We start from the raw sequence: 7,943 nt of genomic DNA, 5'->3' as shown, positions 1-7,943 counted from the left end.
ACTCCCTTAACTGTGAAAAGGAAAAGCGGTAATATTCAGAGCTCTATAAGCCCCTATATTCTCATCTTACTTTACAGTGTTTACAAAATATTCTTATTTCTACCATCTCATTTAATGCTGCCAGCATCCCTACAAAGTGTTGTAATGATCACCAAGTAGCTGAAGAAATGGACTGAAAACAGGACTAAAAAAAGGCAATAATGAAATTTAACTTCAGTCTTCTGGGTTTTTGTTATGATTCAGCAGCTGCCAGGGGGCAAAATACAAATCAGACATCAGGGTCCTCTCCTAAAGAGCTGGGGCAGCTGCACACCAGTACTTCTCTGACGTTTATGTCAGTGATTCCTAATGGCAGGAGTCCGTGAGGACACACCCCTAGGGGTCTGGTGACCTAACAGAAAGAGGACAACCCAAGCATCATCTCAGAGAGAAGTCCATTAAGATCTTACAAATCTCACCCCTAAGATTAGGTGAATGTCATCCCTAAGTACATTAATAGGCTTTCTCTCTCTCTCAAAAGAATCAAGCAAATCTGATTCTTCAGAAAGATGCCCTTGTGAATCCTGTGGCACCCCAGATTGAGATGATGTGGGCAAGATTCAAGCTGTGAAGCTCAGTTGCCCAGGACCTGTTCCACAGGAGATAAGCACATCTCCCTCCAGAGAGCACAGACTGAAAGGCGCTCTGATCCCAGAATCCTAGAGAATTGGAAGGTCAGATACAGACTCAGAAATAAATCGTAAAGTATGTCTAGAGAGTCGAAACCTGTGAGAAAACCAAACCCGTTCTCCCAATTGTCACCCAGACAAATTGTCAACACTTTGAGTTCACTGGTGCAATGTAGGCTTTTCAGGTCGTCAATGTCTAAGTGAAGGGAGTAGGGAGCCAGAAACCTCTCGGTCCTGGGCCCCCTAGTCCCCAGTAGCCTTCCAGGTGGAAATTTGTGCCACAACCAGAGAAGCCAGAAAGGGGGTGAAAACGCTTAGAGGCCAGGGCCAATCCAGGGTGGGGAGCCCCAGGAGTCACCCTACCAGCCCAAAGTCACCCAGGAGCACCTAGCAAGGGCAAAGGCTGGGCTGCTCAGGGGGCAGGGATAGCTGAGAAGACTTTGGTGGGGGGAGTCAAGAGGCACAGAGGGGCACCCCCTATGTGCCTCAGAAGTGACACAGACTCTGGCCACTGTCTCACCATAGGAGGGGCTTCGGGCTGTGCCCGGGGCCATGACCCAGCATGTTATACCTTCTTCTTGGCCCTAGCTAATTTCTTCCATGGGATTTCCTCTGACATCTCGGGACAAGGAAAAGGAAAGGGGGGCCCGCATCACCATCATCCAAGCGCTAGAGAATCACTCCCTTCAGCTAAGGCACGGATCAGCGACTGAACCAGAGCAGTAGGGAGCAGGCGGTGCTAGGCAACAGTGAAGTGGGCGTGGCCTCCATGCTCACAGCCCATTGGTAGAAGAGAAAGATGAAAGGAATGGGGGTGTGGTCAGAACACAGGGAAGGGTGGAGTCACAATGAAAGCCCACCCCAGGGGGGGGCCCCCTCAGGGATAGAGGCGGGGCTCTTGCTTGTCCGGTTGTAATGTAATTGGACTTGCCTTTTGGCAACTGAGCTGTCACCTGAATAGCTGTATAAGGACCTCTCCCATTGAAGAAAAATGTCTGGTGTCTTCAAGGACACAGGTGACAAATGTGACCCATGGCAGTTTTGCAAGTCAAAATGTCTGGCTGGGCCAAGAAGCCCCTGTAGGGACCCCATGGGCGCCTGAACAGGGACACACCCTGGCAATATGGCGCCCTTCCTGGTTCTTCTCCACAGTAGACAAGCCTGCTGGCGCCAACACCCAAGCCCACCCGTGCCAAACCTCAGCCAGTCACAGGTCAAGGCTCACCTCCTGCCCAGCCCCATCCAATCAGTTACAGCCCCGTCCACTCTCTCTCGCGCCCCGAAGCACAGCACCGTATAAATGTACGCGCAGTCCTTGAATAAAGCGGAACTTCTCTGGCGAACTGTTAGCCCGGTCTCGCGTGCTTCCTTCGTCTGAGCGTCCCTTCAGCCCCCAGCCTCCGTAACTCTTATTTAAACTCACAGCTTAAGCACCTTCCATGATCCTGCTGATCTGGTTTAGGGTCTGGTGGTTTTATACTCTCTTGGCACTCCGTAGGTTCCCAAACTTCTAAAAACGTATCATATGCTCATCAGACAATGAATGGATAAATCAAATACGGTTCATGAACACACTGGAATATGACTCGACCGTGGAAATGAACAAAGCTCTGACACACGCTACCACGCAGGCAAACCTTGAACACATCATGCTCACTGAAAGAGGCCAGACACAAAAGGCCACACAGTGTATGACTTCATTTATATGAACAGACAATCCACAGAGACAGAAAGTGAGTTCGTGGCTGCCAGGGGCTGGGGGAGATGGGGGAGTGACTTCTAATGGATGTGGGATTTCTTTGTAGGGTGATGAAGATGTTCTGGAATCTGATAGTGGTGATGGTTATACAACCCTGTGTATATAAAACTGGTAAAAACCACTGAATTGCATGCTTTCATTGAGTGAATTGCACAGTATGTGAATTATTTCTCCATGAAGCTGTTATTAATTTTAAATGCACCATAATTGCAATGAAGTTTAGTTAAGATGTGACTGCCTGATTCCAAGTTCCTGGAGGGCTGGTATAATGTTTTACCCAGTACTGCATCCTCCGAAGGGCCCAGCCCATAGTAGGTGGCTCATTATATCTCTCTCAAAACGAGCTACATTTAGACCAGGGTCTCTCCCCCTCGGCACTGTGGACATTAGGAGTGGCTCATTCTCAGTGGTGAGGCTTCCCTGCAGTTTCGCTGGCCTCCACCTACTCCATGCCAGGAGCACCCCCCTCCTCAGTCATGACAACCACAAATGTCGGCAGACATTGCCCAGTGTCCCATGAGGGCAAATTACCCATGGCTGCAAAACATCAGTTTAGAGGTAACCAAATTTTTGAATTTTGGGTGCTGTGTAGGCCTTTAGAAGTCCCCACGTAGGGCTGGCCCGGTGGTGCACTGCTACAGTGCGCCGCTTGGGAGCGCGGCGGCGCTCCCGCCAAGGGTTCGGATCCCACATACAGACAGACCGCTCACTGGCTGAGCGAGGTGCAGGCGCAACACCAAGGGTTGCAATCCCGTTGCCAGTCCCGGCCGGGTACGGGCGCGACACTGAGGGTTGCAATCCGTTGCCGGTCACGAAAAAAAGACAAAAAGGAAAAAATAAATAAATAAATAAATAAAAGAAGTCCCCACGTAAAGGCTGGCCCCCAGGGGGGACGCCAAAGGGACAAGCAGGCCTTGGCTGTGTTAGGAAAACCTCATCCACCCAGCCAGGAGGTGGTGAGCAGGGCTCCCAAACCCACCCAACTGGGGCAAAAAGTAAAACCGCCCTCTAACAAGAGTTGCCGCAGGCAGAAAGGGACCAGCAGGTGATCCCACAGGACTGAAGAACCACCTCCCAAGAGGGAACCCGCAAGGTTCGCGTTCAGGATGGGCCTGGGGTGCAGAGACCGCATATCCGAGCGGTTAACGAGAAGACCGGCTCTGATTAAGGGGCGGGGCCTCGACACAGGGCGGGGCGAGAGGCAGAGACCCCGGATGCAGAGTCATTGCAAAGAAGAGCAGTCTCCGAGTGAGGGCGGAGCTTGCAGCGTGGGAGGGGCTTGAAGAGAGAGCCCGCATCTGAGTGGTAGAGGAGGGACTCCAGGTAAGGGGCGGGGCGACAGGCGGAGTTGGAAGCGGGAGGGCGGGAGCTTCGCGGGGGCGGATTAAATAATTTAATTATACAGTATTTTCTTTGGTGAACTTCTTCAGAATTCCTAGCAGTATGTCACCAGAGATAGAAGATCATTCTCCAGCTTTATTTGATTACCTCATTCAGACTGTTCTGAACCACCAGACGCTGTCTATTTTCACCTCTAGGCACGATCAGGAAACAAAATTAAGTCCTTCAAAGGAACTGGGCAAACAGCCAGGAATAAAATTAAAAAGTGGACATTCTTTCAATATTCAGTATACTCTTAATCTTAGCCACTTTTTCTTATCAGTATTGCTTCAATCTTAGGGAAAAAAATCAAATATTTGAAATGATAAATTTATGTGGTCCTTTAAAACAGTCCAGCAAAGGATCGGAACCAAAACATACTGCAAAAAGCAAAATTAGACTAACTTAATCTTAGGTTAAATATGTGGAAATAAAATAAATTTTAGTAATATTGTTTATGTGGAATGGCATGAAATATCTTGTTTTCAGAAAGAAGTAATTTTATAATAAAAGTATTCAAATTAAGGAAACTAACAATATATTAACAGTATATGTAGAGAGACTAATTTCAAATTGTTGATAATAATCATACTTTATTTACAGGATATTTTTAAACACATTCTTTTTTCTTAATCCATATTATTATTACACTATAGTTAACCACTTTCTCTATTCATGGCATTTTTTTTTTCAATAGATCTTTGCTATATGCAGACATCTGGAAAACGTCTAACTAAATCATTGCTTCATTCTCTATTTTCATTTTAGCAATAACCATTCTTCATATCTGTAAAACACAGACATAAAATAGCTACCGATGCCACTGCTCATTAGTATCCCCAAGTTTTGTTACAACCCATGAGAGCCCAAAACTTCTTCTGCTATTATTTGTCTTATTACTTTCATTAGCAGAAAGTAAAATCTAAACTACATTTATGGAACATAAATAGAATGTCAGTAAGGTGTCAGACAGTAATATGATAGAATTCCTCTATTTTCTATTGAAGTATTTTAATTTACCCTTGCAATTACCTATATGTAATGAAAATATTTATTTATTTATTTATTTTCCTTTTTTGTCTTTTTTCGTGTCCGGCAACGGATCGCAACCCTCAGTGTCGCGCCTGTACCGGACCGGGACCAGCAACGGGATCGCAACCCTCGGTGCTGCGCCCGCACCTCGCTCAGCCAGTGAGCGGAACCGGTCTGTATGTGGGATCCGAACCCTCGGCGGGAGCGCCACCACGCTCTCAAGCGGCGCACTGTAGCAGTGCGCCACCGGGCCAGCCCAAAGATCAGATTTTTAAAGAAACCCCGAATGAAGTAGATTAGCAGAAGCACTCTAACTTGGTATTCATTTAAAAGGGTTCTTCCTGTGCTGCTGAGTTTCCTGCTTCTTTTTTGATCCCTTGCTTTTACATCATGATCCCTAAGCCAATTGCCCCGCATTATTTATTTTATGCTTCATGTCCTGAGTGGTTTCTCTCTAGGATGTAGGAATCCTAGTTTTTCCTGAGCTCGCACCATTTCTATGATCACCGACTGTCATTTTTGGTCAGGGATTGGTGTGTTCACGTGATCGGTGGTATCCGCTATCCCAGGAGTCTCTGAATGAGGCACTCCGCAGACACTTGTTAAGTGCCTGTTTTGTGGTAGTTCCTAGAAAAGACCAGAAAGAACTAGACATGGCCCCCGCCCCCTAATAACCTTCTCTCTTCACTTTCCTATCTCCTGAGGTCAGTGAGTTTTGATGGTCTCACCAGCCTGAGCATGAATGGAAGTGGGGGAGAAATCCAGTCGGAGTTATTAATTATACACATTGGTTAGCTCTTATTATTGTCAGTAGAAACCCACAGCTTATATGTTATACGGTTTTGTGTCCTGACCAAATGTGAACTGGCCTTGAAGATAAGGATACAAGGTGCTGAGCACCTTGATGCTTGCTCCACAGATGCTTTTTAAAGAAGTAGCTTTCTTGAGGTATAACTTGCACACCAAAATGCACTCATTTAGAGTGTACAATTCAGGGGTTGTTAGTATATTCACAGATTTGTGCAACCATCACCAGAATTTAATTCCAGAATGTTTTCTTGTGTGTCTGGCATCTCACTGAGTGTGATGTGTTCAAGGTTCATCCACATCGTAGCTTGAGTCAGAGCCTTGTTCCCTTTTTTTTTTTTGGTGGGGCAGTGGTAAAATATATATAACATCGAATTTGCCATTTAACTTCGATGAATGCTTTTTGATCCACCCATTACAGCAGGGATTCTTAATCTGGGGTCAGGGAAACCCAAGGTGACTACAGGCAAGTCTGTCTGTGTAGTTTTCAGGGAACCGTGGCAGGGTGGGAGGTCACAGCTTTGATCTGATTCTTAAAAGGAAGTGGAAAAGTGCTGTGAGTGGGAAATTATGAGAAGGCTGCAACCTACCATGGGAAACCAGAGAAGAGGTGTGGTCCCCTCCCTGTCAAACCTGGAGCCTGGGCAGGAGCAGCAGCCTCTGCTGCCACCCAGTGCTGGGCTGTAATCCCCAGTCTCCAACCTCAGAGACCCCAGCCCTGTCTTCCAGATCTGAGTTTCTCAGTGGCAGCACTGTGGACACTGGGGCTGGATCGCTCTCTGTGGTGGGGCTTGCAGGTGCTGAGCAGTGTGCCTGGCCTCCACCTACTCCATGCCAGGAGCACAGCCCAGTCATGACAACCACGAATGTCCCCAGACAGTACCCGGTGTCCCTGGCATGGCAAAATTGCCCCCGTTTGAGAACCACTGCTCTAGATTTCCTGGGTTTTGGCAACCTATGAGCTGTGCTTTTCTTACTCAGCTCCTGAAACCACAGTGTCATAGGTTTGTTGCCAAATGTCCCCGTTCTTCCTTTCTTCTTATATCCAGGCCCTTTCTTCTGTGACCTTGCTGCTCTCTCAATCTGGAAATGGAGCCTGGTGCCGCAGCCCTGGCAGCTGGCCTTCCTGGTGCCTTGCTTGGCCAATAGGCCACAGTGGGAGTCACACCCTGTCTGTCCCAAGCTTAGGCTCAAGAGGCTTTGCCTGTATCCGCTCTGTCTTGTGGGATCCTGCCACGAGGGACTGAGGCTGGCCTGCTGGTGCAGGAGATACCACAGGGGGAATGCCACGGTGCCCCGTCTGACAGTATCAACCTCAGATGCAGGAGGGAGCCTCACTAAGACCAGGAAAGCCACCAGTTCAGCCCCACCTGCAGGATCATGAGCAAGATAAGTGATTGTTGTTTTAAGCCAAGTACCAGCAAACCTTTTCTATAAAGGGCCAGAACGTAAATATTTTTGATTTTTACGAGCCACACAGTCTGTGGCAGCTACTGAACTCTGCCATTGTAGCATAAAATCAGCCATAGACAATATGTGATCGAATGGATGTGGCTGTGTGCCAAGAAAACTTTATTTCTGGACTCTGAAATGTAAATTTCCTATCATGGTCATATGTCGTGAAATAGTACTCTTTTAATTTTTTCCAGCCATTTGTTTATTCTTTTTTGGTGGCTGACCAGTATGTGGGTCCAAACCCTTGACCTTGGTGTTATCAGCACCCGCTTTAACCAACTGAGCTCACGGCCAGCCAATTTTTTCCAGCCATTTAAATGTAAAGACCATTCTTAGCCTGTGGGCTATACAGAAACAGGAGGTGAGCCGGAGTTGGCCACATTTGGCCAACCCCTATCTTTAAAACCTGTTCCTTGCTCCCTCTTTCCCAGTCTGGGCTCTGGATGCCCAGCTCTCCCCCAAGAAGGGATGAGAGACCCTTAATAAGGACACTCCCAACCCTAATTGGGGACACACTCCCCACTCCACTTCCACACACATGCTTGCTCAGCTGAATAAAAGTGGGGTGACACATCACCCATTTACCCTCCCACACCACACGCAGCCCCCTGCCACCTGCCCCCACCCCCAACACTGCTCAAATAGCACTGCATTTAGATAGCATTACATGGGGCCGGCCCGGTGGCACATGCTACAGTGCGCCGCCTGGGAGCGCGGCGGCGCTCCCGCCAAGGGTTCGGATCCCACATACAAACCAGCCGCTCACTGGCTGAGCGAGGTGCGGGCGCAACACCGAGGGTTGCGATCCCATTGCCGGTCCCTGTCCGGTTCGGGCGTGACAC

This window comes from Galeopterus variegatus, unplaced genomic scaffold, assembly GCF_000696425.1.
Source record: "Galeopterus variegatus unplaced genomic scaffold, G_variegatus-3.0.2 Scaffold11938, whole genome shotgun sequence".
In the NCBI taxonomy this organism is placed as follows: domain Eukaryota; kingdom Metazoa; phylum Chordata; class Mammalia; order Dermoptera; family Cynocephalidae; genus Galeopterus; species Galeopterus variegatus.
This window is presented reverse-complemented; position numbering follows the sequence as displayed.